This window comes from Myiozetetes cayanensis, unplaced genomic scaffold (assembly GCF_022539395.1).
Source record: "Myiozetetes cayanensis isolate MyiCay16 unplaced genomic scaffold, myiCay2020 scf15, whole genome shotgun sequence".
Lineage (NCBI taxonomy): Eukaryota > Metazoa > Chordata > Aves > Passeriformes > Tyrannidae > Myiozetetes > Myiozetetes cayanensis.
In genome coordinates this window covers 3,557,431-3,571,703 of record NW_026087159.1, presented here as the reverse complement: position 1 = coordinate 3,571,703, position 14,273 = coordinate 3,557,431, and the positions used below count along the sequence as shown (strand labels likewise).

Genomic DNA, 14,273 nt, shown 5'->3' with positions numbered 1-14,273 from the left:
TGCATAAAAATAAAGTAAGATCTCTTAGAAGGCTTTCCAAAACAAACACGGACTGCTGGACTTCAAACTGCGTCAGCAGAGAGTTATGTGACATTCTCTGTTCTGACCATTTTTGAGACTCAGAGCTGAGGAGAATTTCCCGTGCCCAAATTTCTGAAGCCTTCTGCCAACTTCTACACTGAATAATGTCAATTAGGAGATGAACTGGTTAAAGTCACTGAACTGGTGATTCACAAACCACTCATTATCATCTCTCCCTCTCTTGTACCCGCTCATTTTTTCCTTAACAGCAGGAAAATCCTGCTAACAAAAATCATCAATGTTACATTTCTATTCGTGGCCAAACCACTTATACTGCACACCAATATCAATAATGGTTATCAAGAAAGCATTCCGTTCATGAACTTTGCTCAATCTACACCAAGTCATGAATAGGAAATAAGGTCTAGAACTTATGGTGGGGTACAGAATTGGAGAAGCTTCCAGAATTATGTGGGACAGTGTGGTGGACTGACCCTGGCTGGCAGGTCAGTCCCCATAGAGCCACTTGCTCATTCCCTCTCAGCAGGATTATGTAGAGAATCAGAAGTGCAAAAGCAAGACATACTTAACGGTTGTGATATAAAAAAAATAAAATAAAATTCCCCTCCCAACCTCCAGACCACCCACCCTGTTCCCAGGTGGGAAGCACTAAGCCTTGACACTGCAAAGGGATGTTCAGCAAAAGCTGAAGCACTGGTGCTCTATCAACAGTGCTTTGATCACAAATCTAGGACACAGCACCATATGGGTTGCTATGAACAAACTCCACCTCAGCCTGACCCAGCACAGACATCTGTACATCCAGATGTTGACACCTTCACCTTCCAAACTGATACATCTCAATGCCCTTCCGTATTGCCTATTCTGTATTTTCATTACCCAGACTTAGTATGGAGCTTATAATCTTGAAATCAAAACTAAGATGTCTATACTCTGGTAAATAGACCTTTTCTTTTTAATTGAGATTACTGAGCAAAATGAAGCAAACCCTAACCATGATTTTAACCCAGAAACAACTGTGCAAGCAACAAGTTCTAAAACTGCATATCCATTTTAGCTGTTACTTGTCCTAGAATTTTTTTTCCCTCCTCATTTAAGCACTGTCAATCTGTCCCTGAACCTGGAACAGGATAATCTACCCCATCTCTACACTTATATTGCATTTGTCACTCAAACTCCTCCGGGCAAAATACAGAATACTAAAACAAGATACCACACAGCATTTTTTCAGACACCTCAAGCACTCTTCCCAGATATCCTTATAGTGTGTAAGCTACATTGCTGCCAGCAGCTACTCAAGATAAGCAACAGATTTAACAGGTAGGAGAGAAACTGCAAGCAGCTGGAGGCAAAGTTGAGGCAGTTATGTACCTGCAGCTTCTCACACTATTTTGACAATCTCTTATACTAACAAAGAAATCACACTTCCAGTCTGATTTCAGAACATAAACCAAAAGTAGTTTACCTCCCTAGAAGGAAGTTTAAGATATTGTGGATTTTGTAGGCCTCTAGCATTATTCTTTCAGCCATCTATAAGACAGCAGAGCAACACAAGACAAAAAGAAATCAACCCTTTCCTAGCTTGTTAAAGACACTGACTCCTTGCTTTGAGAAGCAGCCCAAAGGAAAAGGTTTTGCAAAAACCTCTACGATTAAACATTTGTAAATAAGATATATCAAATTAATATTTGCATGTATAAATATACATACAATTTAAGACAGTAGCATATCATCTCTGTTTTTAATACCAACACAAACCCCAGGATTTCTTCAGCATCTGTAGCAAAGAACTATTTCCTACTGATTTACCTGGTTCTTTACTTAGAAGACTTAAGTGATGGAGCTTTTCCCTTTCAAACAAAGTATTTCCAGTTTATCAATAGTTAATATCATCTTCTATTTACTCTTCCTGATTTTAGTTTATGTATCTGGCTACTTGCATTAGTACAGAGAGACCATGTCAGTAAAGCACAAAAGTCACACCAAATACTAATGCAACTGCAGCAGACAATTCTTTAATCTTAAAAGGTCAGTCTTAGCCATGTAAATATCCAGAGTAATGGAAATCTTGCACATGAAAACAGCAGAAAGATATTCATAGTTCACTACACTTCTTGTTATAGAAACCACTATTTCCTCATGCAAGCTCAATTCAGGCTACAGCAGCAACAATGTCACATCCACAGAATTAAATGACTTGAGATGACTGCATCAACTTTTAATGCAAAAAGCACAGTAAGTCTACTTTTCCTTACATACTTTTCTAACTTTGATCTTAATAAAACCTTCCAGAGTGGACACGAGTTTTAAATGAAGTGAATTTACATGTGTGGACTGATCTTACCATTATATTTAAATATTACTTTGCCATGTTCTTAATTGTTACACTAAAGACTCACTTCCACCACAAAAATAAAATCAAAAGTAACTTGCAGTTCGCCACATGTACAATGAAACAATGATCATCTGAATAACTTCTAAACTTAACAGCAACTTTAACTCCAATGCCCACTGTCCAAGAAAACTGTGGTGTGCTCCAAGCAATGCTCATTTTCTAAGGCTAGCAAACAGAAACTTGACATTCTCTTAACTCTCTTTTTTTTTTTTTTTTTTCAATTGAGATGATATGACTGTTTTCTAAAATTTACCTCGGCTTCAGCACCTGCAAAAGCCATGGTAAAGCTTCTCTCAAGGACAAGTGCTTTTTAACAGCCTGCAAAGACATTTGCACACAAACCAGGAAGGGAATAACTCCCCACATGAGTACCTGAACCAAGGAAGTTTAAAGGGACAAAACCCAAAGCTGGTTAATAACTGAAGTACAAAAAGTTGTCTGCAACTTGAAACTAGGTCTTACAGTCACAAAATAGAATACACTCCTACAACCTCTGTTCTTCAGTTCAGAAAATGAATAATGTTCCCATTAGACAATTTAACTGTCTGTTAGCATATTCAATTTTGTAATTAAATCTAAAAAAGCACCTAGGAAATTTTGAAAAGATACCCAAGTCATACAAGCTGATGTGCAAAAACCAGAACTGCACACACTCATTTAGGCCTTTCAAGATTTTTATCCATGATAGAGTATAACTGGCATTACTAGTAAAATTAGTAAAAATGTAATTCACAAAATGTTGGCTTTAGTGTAATATTTCTGCCATTTCAAGGACAATTCACCATGCTTTTGAAAAGAAAAAAAAAACACCACACACCAACAAAACTTGAAATGATTGTTGTAATTCATCTGCTGTCTCAAAGATACTTGAAGCAAGTTAGCTCTGTTATTATTGTTGTACATTTACATTTGGCCTATATGACACCATATGGAAAAATCTTGTTTGCTTCACAAGTTCCTTAAACATGCATTATTTAAATGTTTAAACTAAGGCTTTATCTCCAACATGAAGGTAAACATTCCCTGGGGTTGTACAAGGAGCATGTGAACCCCTCACATCAGGCTGCCAAAATGCAGCTGGACAATTGTTCGTGTTGGCAGCACTGAGTCAGTGCTGTTTGACTGGAGGGTGGCAGTCACCTCCCAACCAGGAAGCTGCCTGCTTTTCCCAAATGCTCTACTTTTTTCCCCTCCAGGAGACTGACCATCCACAAAATGCTCTGAAAATAAGTTAGAGAATTTGTCGTATTAAATAAAGCCCAAAGGTCAGTCCGGTTGGTAAATCATTAACAGCAGAGGGCACCAATTCTTCAGTCACAGTGCTGGAGATGCCTCAGCACTGCTCCCAAACAGAAGGGAGCAGGGAACATGTCAGAGGAACAAGAATCATATTGGACACTTGCCATCTCAACGAGGAGAGAAAAGGCCACCTCCACACGGTGTCTCTGTGCAAGGGGGACAGAGAAACCCTAAGCAGTGATCTGGTCTGGTCTGACTGAAAATGGAGGTTGAGGGAAACTGAACCAGCTTCCTCATTTTTGTCTGACTGACAGATCACTGTCCCACTCCAAAAGCGAAGGGGCTGCTCAAAATACTGCATCCTTCCAGATTACTTCAAGGAAGCCTTTACCAAAAAGCAAATTAACTCAAAAGTTGGAAAAAAAATTAATAAGATCACTGTAAACAAAATTAGGCAGCCTTAATTTCATCAGGTTTGTAACTAAAGATACAAAGGAGCTGAGGAAGACAATTCAACTAATATTGTTTGTTTATTTGTATTTCAAATGTCCATTAATGTTTTCAAAAGTTTCCTTCAGAAAATAATTCATTGGTGTTCATCAATAAGCTTTAAAAATCAGAGCAAATTTAAAAGCTTCTTCCAAAAGCTGCAGTTCTATGTCAGTCTAAGCCAACAAAATTGCTGACTGTGAGACTCAGGGCAAGGATGGCACCAGGACAGTGAGACCAGGTCAGACAATTGCAGAAACATTTTCAAGAAGCCTATTAGAAGAAGCAGTTCTCACATTAGCCAGTGCAGAGGAAAATAAAGTATGTTTTGTCATTTTCCAGAGCTCCTGCTGGAGTCCAAACATTTTCCATCAAGTCTCTGCCCCAGCCAGATCAGAGAAGTTACCAATAAAGCAGCCCAGGATCAGCAGGGTTTATATTTATAACAGTTGTGCTACAGAACTGGTGAGTCCTTCATACAGCACTGGGTACAGCCAGGATCTGGTTCCTATTTTGATATCTAGTGAATCCTGCAGGACAGGTTTTTCTTTGAGCATCTTGAAAAAATGTCTTGTGACAGTACAGTACACTTTTCGTTATAAACAAATGCACTATCTCTCTTCAGGGCACTCTACAGCTTTTTAATTCCTCAGTTAAAACTATTGAGCAACAGTTTGTTAGTTAAAATTCTACAAACTTGACTTTTGAAAGAGACGAGTCATAACTCCATTCATAAATTTCACAACTAACAGACTGCAATACTGCTTTGATGACGTGCATACCAGCTTACTGGTCTCAATATGCAGGTTTAATGATCTAAGAAATATTTAACTAATCAAGTTCTTTACAAAGCTTAAGAGACATGGCAAACCCTGCTGTTAGAAGAAAGATTTAAACCCCTTTTAGTCTGATGCTTCCATTTTCATTGAGAAATTCTACCAATGGCTTTCAGTACTTAACTTAGAAATGTGTGTGGTATTGCATAGGTATTAACCAACACAAGGTTTTACAGGACATAGCTTCCAAAAAATCCCCAAAACAAACAAGACTCTCCAACCCTCCCCCCCAAAAAAACCAAAACAAAAAAAAAACCACCAACCACAACTCACAAAAATAAGTAGGTACAAAACTACAGGGCAGTCCAAAAAGGTGTAATTTAGAAACTTCCACTTTAAACATTCTGGCAAATCTCTATAAAATAAGTGTAGTAACAGAAACAGTTTCTACATAAGAACTGCATGTACCTCCAGGGAGGCCTCACATGTTACAGGCTGTGTCTCAGCTGCACTAGAACAGGTAAGGATTTGCATAAAGACACAGGAAAAAGAAAATTATATTTGACAGTACGAAGACAGCATATGGGACTGCACCAGCTGTCAGTGTAAATGGGGAAATAAGGACAGGAATTACACTTCCTCATGTACTTGAAGCACCAGACTAAGCATATACGCTGTTGGCAAATAGATTTTGGGTCACCTGCAGACTAGCATTGCATTTACTTTGGGCTTAAATAATTTCACTTTCAAATCTAATAATCTTAGTAATGAAACCTTTAATGGTCTTTCTTGAAGAACATTGTATTAAAAAAAAAAAAAAAGGATTGAGATAGTTGAGTGCCAGTTTTATTTTATGCTTTGCTTGATAAGAAAGCTCATTTCAAAAGCTGCACCTCCTAAGCTTCCTTTAGTAAAATGTTAGTAGATTAGGAGTGCATTGAAATAATTTCAAAAATCCTCTTTATCTTTTGGTGCATATATTTAGTATCTTTAAAAAGTGTCAGGTATACTTTATCAGGGAAGGAGCCATCTGTCCAAGTGGTTGCTACTGCACTGGCACTGGTAGGACTCCTTGGCAATGTCAGCATATTCTGTTTCCTGCACCTACAGCAAGCAAATCAGTGGGTTTGGAAAAAAACTAGAAAGTGGTTTTCCTAGGAAAATAGAATGAGATCACTTGCTAGTCCGTTGAACAGTCATTGGATCAACTTCTGGGACTTAATTAAAAATGAAGTCAGAGCAGTTCCCAGTGCAGTCAGTGGAAGTGTTGGATGCTGACTGTGCTCCCTCCATGCCTGGTGATCTTTAGCCAAGTGTGTCTGTCAGTACCACATTCATTCCCTATACCTCTGCTGCCTATTTTTCAAAAATCTATTTGTTTGACTTCTGAGCCTTGAGTTTTTAATGAATATGTTTGGGTTTTGTTTGTCTGGTTGTTTTTTGTTGTTGTTGTTTTTGTTTGTTTGGGTTTTGGTTTGGGTTTTTTTGTGTGTGTGTGTTTTTTGTTGTTTTTTTTTTGTTTGGGTTTTTTGTTGTTGTTGTTGTTTTGGGTTTTTTTGTATACCATTATTGAGAAGTACATTTGAAACATTCTGGAACAGTTAAACTGGAAAAAAACATGTCAAAACAATTCTTAACAGAGTAAGTGCAGACTTGATCTCAATTTTATGCTTAGTTACAAGCAGTGAGTTTGAGCTCTTTGCTTTCATCGTAGCAGCAGCATAAACCCAGTTTGGCTCGATAGCAATACTTGATGTGAACCAAATTGCTGTTCATGCCTCCCTTGTTGTGGGCTCTCCTGAGTGTAAGTGGCTGATCTTTTCATTCAGACACATTGCGGAGCTGCTGAGACTGAGACACAGCTGTTCTAAAGCTCCCGAGTTTGGTCAATTAAGAGTAGTGAGAATAGGCCTCCTCCTTCTCCACCTTTTATACCTCACTGCCTCAGGAGAGATACTTTTTTATTGTGACAAGATTCACCTTCACTCTTACTGAAGTGCAATCTTAGTTTTTACCCTTTCAACTACAATTATAAGCTTTGAATCTGGGATTAATTTTGTGTTGAAATAAAAGTTTTTCCTTTCAAGAGAAGCAATGACTAGTTGACTTGAAAGTGAGAGAACTGATTTGAAATCATTCTGAAAAATGAAGCACAAACTGCTTCAAGAAATTTCTTCACTTTGAAACTTGTGCACAATCTTTTTTTTATTTCTGCTTACTTGCTTCTTCTATGACAATGCAAGTATAGCCTAATAGCCCTGCCCAGGAACTGGCTCAGTTTCTGCACACTTTTCTTGCTGTTATATGCAGAGATAGCTTTGGGAAGATTCTTAACTGCATGCTGATGGTTCTGTAGAACACCTCTTATCCTGTGGGTACAGTAAACACTGAAGTAAGTGTCACAGTCCATTTGGATTCTCCTCTGCTACCATTTGAGAAACCAAAACTGGCAGAACCCATCTGCTGGGAGAGACTTGATATGCTTAAAGCAGAACACCCATAGCAAGTTGCCACAGAGCTTGGTTGGATACTGGGCAGTTCCTTGAATATGGAGTATTTTACTTCTGATAGCCTTTGAGAAAGTGAGAACGTGTATTTGCTTTGTTTGGGTTGTTTTGTAAGTAGTAAGAAAACCCTCACAAAATCCAACCAACCAAAACACAGCACACAAACAAACTGGCAGCAGAAGGGATGCAGGGAGCCAAAGGAGCTGGAATTACTTGTGAAGACTATTCATTTTGTCTGTACCCAGCAGACTTGGAACATGGTCACAGGGATCATGTCAACAACTTCTTAGAATAATATTGTCTGTCTTCCAAGACACAGACTTACTAGCAAAGAACAATTACTTTATCGGAACAGTATTTAATCCCTACATTACAAAAAGTTGATGGTGAAGTCACTTGTTTCTCCCTTAATAATAATAGATGTGATACTAAAACTTGGAAAAATGAGCAGTGCAGCTGTCATAGCAGGGAACTTTGGCTTCTCCTTGAAGAACAGAAACTAAAGATTGAATAATTTCCATAGGCATGGACCATAATGTAAGTCAATAGTCAAAGAACATAGGGTTAAATTGAATTTATAGCTGCTGTATTACATATAAAGGCTTTTTGTTTCTTTTCTATTCTTTCCTGTTTATAACAGATTCCTGAAAAGATTATTTGTCCTTCAGGGTAGTAGGAAATGAAACAGCAAGTGAAAAGAGAGGAACTATATTGTACATAATAATGAAGAAGTCCATAGTATCATTTGACTTCAGTACAGGTGAGATTCCCTGTTAAGAAGTAAGATGAATTCGGGACAATTACAGAAGCTTGTAACAGGTTGTGGAGAATCTCTTATATTCTGCTAAAAGAGATGATAAAAAAAAAAAAAAAAGCTTATCTTAAGTGTCATATGTGCTTTGATTACACCAGAACACACAAATGAATTTTATAAAGGTTTTCCCATAAATTCCCCAAACAATTGCTTTGAAATATCAAATGTTAACTGATGGGATTACTGCTTATCTTATAAATTGTTCAGGAATTAGTGTTCTGTGATTCAAACTATAAACTAACCTTAATGGATTTAGGAAGCCTGTCCTATCCACCCAAGCTTTGTCTAAAGTAAAATGCAAATGAATATTTGCAAGATATGAAAACTGGTTATCTGGTTTACAGGCAGAAATTTGACCAAAGCTTTCTCCTGTACTCTTTACCTTTCTAATTTGGGAACGTCTCCAGCAAGCTGAAGAATGAAAATAAAAATTCATTGCTGGGAATTCATTACTATATGTAAATTTTATTTCAGTGTATACGAAATCAGATAGCAATGCTACTGTGTAGCTTACAAAGAGGGACAGGCACAGACTGAAGGATCTCAGTTAATGTTGATGTGCCAACTTTGGAACTTGGCCATCTAGCATGAGTTTACCCTTTGAGTTTCGGGTTTTGCACTCAAGCATTTTCTTCTTAATTTACCCTTTAAATGTGGCTGGCACAATAAATAAAATGTATATGTATCTGTGTTTATGGTTAGTTTGGTATGCTGTAGTCTTTTTTTCTTTATGTAAATTTTTGCCTGTTCTAATGCAACTGGAACATGTAACCACTTCAACTACTAAGAACTGTCAAGTTCTTGTCTCCTCATGCATTCACACAATTACAAATGCAAACATTCAGCACAGTTCCATTATGAACCTGAAGTATTTTAGAAGTTACTTATATTTAATAGATATAAAAATAATTCATAGCAAGAGAAGGAACATGAAGAACCAAAATGCAGATAGGAAAGCAGGATAATCTTTACTGTATAAGAACTAACTACTTGAGTTATTCTGTTACTAGGAGTCTAGAATCTAATCCATCACATGTTGGCTTTGTGTTTGTTCCTCACACAGCTACACTCATTAAAAAACACGAGCCCACAGGCATCCTAAAGGTCATTATAACAACCATCATTAGCTCTTACCATAGTAAGAAGGGAATAATGAACAGCAGAAATAACATTTTTCCTGACCAAAGTACTTATTTTATCTTGTTCGACCACCCCTGAGACTAACACGAATTGATACAGAGCAACTGGTGAACATGTAACCAGCCAGTTGTGACAAAGAGGTGTCTGCAAGAACACTGAAGGTCTCTGGTAATTTCCTCTCTTCATGCCTAAACACATAGTTTGATGCAGTTTTGTTGATGTGATTGCATCCAGGACAAAGTCATTAATGTTTGACTCGCTAATCCCTGAGTAAAGAAACAGGAGAGAACAGGCCTGGGCACCTCCAAGCCAATCTGCACCGAGCAGTGCTGCAATCCCCAGGCCTACAAACCTAAAACTACTGCTGCAGCTTTACTGCCTGCAGAGCCACAGTCCCGCAGCTCCAGCTGTTGGGATTCTACAGCACTATTCCCAACTGACTGAAAGTGCTTTATTTAGAAATTTGTCCTAAACTACTAGTGCTCAGAGTATCACATTCCTCAAGCAAGTCCTCCTGTATTTATTCTCATATAAAAGGACAAACTTAATATTTTAATGGGGTCTTGTTAGAAAACTTATTATCTCCACTATAAGTAGCAGAGCAGTAAGAGTACATGTGTTAATACACATATATATTTATTCACATACATAAATCACCGAGGAATAGAAGGTAGGATTCTTTCCAGTTATGTCCTTTTTAATCAGTGTCTTTTATATTTTCAAAACAAGTTTAAACACACAACCGTTATAAAGCAGAAATTGAAAATATTTTTAGTAACACCATGCAAAGAACACTGGCAGGCAGTAAACATGTAACACACATTTACCATACCTAATACTGTCTCCAATACTATCTTGTCTCCAGTGCTTTACTCTGAGGATCACCAAAAGGACTGAGAAGGGAACCTCACAAAAATGCTACCTGCCACATACACCACCTTGAAATTCCTCTTCTACCAGCAATCCCCAGGAGACAGTTTTCTGTTTACCCAGAAGGAACTCATATCTATTAGAAACTGTTGAGAATATTTTTGTCTTATATAACAGAGAAGGTGTGGTGACGTTACAGAATGCAGTACACCTTAAGGCCAAATATTACCACACCCAGGTGGACTGAAGACCTTCAGGAGCTGTATCAAACCATAAAATTCCTATGTGTGACTTGTCCCAGAACTGAACTTGCAAGGGATTTCTCAGTTTCTATAAATCAGATGAGTCCATGATTTATGTCATGATGTATGTTACAATATCATTTAATTGCCACAGCAGATCCTTTCACACCATGTCCAGCTAAACATGAGAAAAAGACATGTCCAGTTGCCATGAGAAAAAGGCTGAAAAGCAGACGTAATTCCATGGTAGTGGTGGATGAACTTTAGACAAATCAATACAAAAGGAGGAGTTCTAATGTGCCATAACTCTGGTCTTATTAGTTCTAGCAAGTAACCAAGGAAGAGTAAACAGTAGTGGTTTTGACTGGTTCATTTTCATGATCGTGTATGTCATACACAAAACTTATGTCAGTAGAGCACCAAGGTGGATACGGAGAGCGCTTAAACCCACCCTGCTCCCTCAAAAAAGCCACTTCTTTAACTGTCACCCCTTTCTCCTATACAATTAACTGTTAAAAAGTCTAATATATCTGCCTTTCTGCTTGTGTTAGTACTACTTTTGTCATGCAGTAATTCACTTCTCTATTTGTTGGGAAGTTCCACTTCAAAGGGGAAATCCTTGAGGTGCTCACTCCACCAATACTGTTGCAAAAAAGCCAGTTGATTCACAAGACCTGAAGTAAAAGATCGGTTTGATACAATAATAATACGCAAGTTTAAGATAAGTCAGCTCTGTCTACCTGGAACTTTATCAATTGTTACGCAAGTACTAAAAGAAAGTTTGAACTGTTAATCTCCTAGAATTATCTGCTCTACCAACGTAGCCCTTTTCAACAAAAAAATTATTGCCTCCAAAACAAAGTTACTAAATTATTTTAAAAACCCCAAAACCTGAATTGAAAGAATGATCATGGTGTAAAGAACTCTGTAAAACCATTCATTTCAGTAATTTTCTATCTCCTTGTGGTTTTAAGATTGAACAAATAAACTGATGAATAACCAACTGAAATTGCCAGTTGCTTCAGCAGCAACCACCACCACTTGTTCTACTTTAAATTTCAACAGGGATGAAAAGCATTAGAGGGAAGTTATTAGCCATTATTTGTTACCTCAAAGAACTGTAATTGATGCAGAAATTATGAAGTCATGTAACCCACACAAAGGCTTTAAGCCTTTCTTTTCCTTCTACCAAGTCATCAGCAATCCCTGTGTCATTAGCAAGTTTTACAGGCTATTTGTGATAGAAAAACAAAAGTTCATCCTCCAACACTTGGATATTCAGCACCACAGTTCTTAAAAATCTCAGAAACCATCACTGCCGTTTGATATGCACACTGTCAGTTCTCACAATTGCCTCTCGCTTTGGCTAAGTGGGATCTGCTTTGTTTGCAAAGCTTCCTGTATTATACAGAAGAGCTCTACAGTTTTGTCTTACAAGTAGTAGTTCAGGAAGTTTAATTACCACAGGCAGATAGGCTTATCACTGTCTCTATCACCTTATTTAAACAGTGTCAATATCATTTCCCATTAAAAGCTAAAGCATTCAACGAAATAGCAGCACCAAGCATGCCCTACTCTACCATGTCAGAATACTTCTCAGTAAGAGAAGTGTCCCAAGACACTAATTTTACTCTTCAGTAATGTTTACACCTTACTAATTCATTTGCTGAAATATCTTTTGACTTTTATCTAATGACACTGAGAGTCTTCTCAAACACAACCATTTCAACGCACTTTTTCCTCAAGTATACACTTGAAGCAAGAATCCTCTGCAGGCATGCACTGATTTCACTTAGAGACACTATGACCTCAAACATTATACATGTGACTTGTTTGCCAAAAATCTCTGCTCATCCTGACTCATAGTTCATGTATGCAGTGTGCAGATATCTGACCAAGTCATGTGTAAAGAACACACAGCTTTCTTTGCAGGACCTGCAGCACCCAGTCTGACAGGGACTGATACACACAAATCTCTTCTTAACTCCTGCACTCATATGGGTGGAGCAAAGAAGATAGGAAATCTCTTCCCAAGTTAAATTCTGCTTAAAAGTTAATTCATAAAAGCTTTTATTACTCTTTGACACCAGGTTATGGCACATTAGTCAGAATCCTCATAGCTTTTGATTCATCTCAAAGCTCACAGGATTTAAAAGGCTTCAGTATTAAGCACAAACAAGTTTTGCTTTTAAAACAAAATGAGAGTTGCTCCTTGTTGGGTGAATCACCAAATCCACTTGCTCTGCAACTAAAGCTCTCTTTTTCCACTAACAATTTGGTTTTCATGTTACACAACAACTTTCTCTTGATGTACTTTTAAAGACAGGATCACACTATGAAGAGAGCTCCTTTCAGAAACTTAGTTTGTAGTTAAGTGGAGTATCTATCACTGAACAGCTACCACACAGACCTGAAGAGAACTTGGGGTTAATGAAGCTTTTTTAGCATGGCATTCAGTACCACATGCACTTCACAGGTGTTTGAAAGGATCTCATTCTTTTCTCAGTGTAGGCCCAAGACCTGCCTGCAAAGCAGGGTTAACACTGAATTCAAACCAGCCTGCTAAAGACTTTCAGGACTTCAAAACCTCCAGGAGCAGCAATTCCAGTGTCTCTGGCCAAAAAATACTTAACCATCCTTCAAATTATTTTTTCCCCTTATACTTGGTTTCCTCTCCAGTGACCTCTCCTGCTCCTTTTTATCATCTGTCTCCCATTCTTCTCCCATGAACTTCTGAAAAACTCCTCAACCAAAAAAATAATCAACTTGCCAAGCCCTTGGTCTTGGTGAGCTACAGCAGATACATCACATCACAACTGATGTTTTCAAGCACTTCCCATTTCCCAGGTACCCAACAGAATTATACATTTCCCATGTGATACTGAAGCATTGAGGAGAGCAAACAACATCTAAGTTAAGCTTTATCAAACACAGGAATCCCAGCAATCTCCCTGACAACCCTAATTTAGTTTGTTTCCCCTCATAGGACAAGCATACTTTTAAACAAGCAAAACAAGCATATTGCCAAACCCATCTAACTGCTCACTGCCACCTCATGCCAGCCTATTCCCAGGGCTGGCATGAGACCAGATGATTGTTTGCCAAAACAATTTAGATATTTTCTGCCCATTTCATTGTAAACAAAGATAATGACAAAAAACCCAGGCTCTCATTCCCACCTCCAGTCCTTGAGCCAGCAAAAAATGAGGAAAAACCCCAAAACATTAGATAGCCATTAAACTTTAGTGTAATACTCCAGTTTACACACTACTAGGATAAAAGCTGGAATTAAATTCTCATGGTGCAGCTCTGTCACAAATTTTACGAAACTTGAATGCCTGTACAAATTCAACAAATTGTATGAAAATTGAATGCCCCTCCAAATTACGTAAAGCGGCAAATTACTGAATTAGTAGTTCTGATATAGCTCATCTTTAATTACTTGTGTGTGTGCATAATCATCAATTATCTTACAGAGATATATTTGAACCTATTGTTTTCTTTTCTAGTACAGATTCTCTCTTGATAGCCCGGCCTTACATCCTGTCAATCAGGAATAAATGCCATTGATCAGCCTTCAGTCCTTAAAAACACCCAACCAAACAAACCACTACACTTCTGCAGGCCAAGCACCACTGCCCACCTCTTAGTTTAATATGGAGAGCAGGGGAAAAAAAAACTTCCACCTTTCTATTCTAGTTGCCCTTCCCTCAGAATAATGCCTTCAGTTTCCTAGCTCCCTGTCACCCAGAGCCATTT

The 14,273-nt window shown here is 38.0% G+C and overlaps 1 protein-coding gene across 6 annotated transcripts in view; it reads right to left on the bottom strand.

Moving 5' to 3' along the window:
* DIAPH2 (diaphanous related formin 2) overlaps positions 1-14,273 on the bottom strand; it is a 192,492-nt gene that overhangs the window by 175,588 nt on the left and 2,631 nt on the right. The gene's annotated exons all lie outside the window — the stretch shown is intronic.